General features: G+C 48.6%; 1 protein-coding gene across 1 annotated transcript in view; it reads left to right on the top strand.

Annotated features, from left to right (window-relative positions):
* The window catches only part of KYAT1 (kynurenine aminotransferase 1), a 43,272-nt gene that overhangs the window by 30,224 nt on the left and 12,651 nt on the right, over window positions 1–397 (top strand). The window lies entirely within an intron of this gene.

The following is a 397-nucleotide window of genomic DNA, read 5'->3' as shown; positions in this document are numbered from 1 at the left end:
CAGTCTGGGCGACCGAGTGAGACTCCAACTCAAAAAAAAAAAAAAGATAGTTGTATCAATAAATACAATAAAATTGACTGGCTAAATAAACTCACATTTATGGTCAATTGCTACATGACAGGGTCCCAAGAATTAAATGGGAAGCCAAGCACAGTGGCTCACGCCTATAATCCCAGCACTTTGGGAGGCTGAGGTGAGAGGATTGCCTGAGCCCACGGGTTGGAGACTAGCCTGGGCAACTTGGTAAGACCTCATCGCTACAATAAATTTAAAAAATAGGCCGGGCTCGGTGGCTCAGCCTGTAATCCTGCGCTTTGGGAGACTGAAGTGAGTGAACTGCCTGAGCCCGCGGGCTCGAGACCCGCCTGGGCAACTTGGCGAGACCTCATCTCTACAA

This window comes from Carlito syrichta, unplaced genomic scaffold (genome assembly GCF_000164805.1).
Source record: "Carlito syrichta isolate Samal-C Ts95f unplaced genomic scaffold, Tarsius_syrichta-2.0.1 Scaffold153563, whole genome shotgun sequence".
Lineage (NCBI taxonomy): Eukaryota > Metazoa > Chordata > Mammalia > Primates > Tarsiidae > Carlito > Carlito syrichta.
This window is presented reverse-complemented; position numbering and strand designations above follow the sequence as displayed.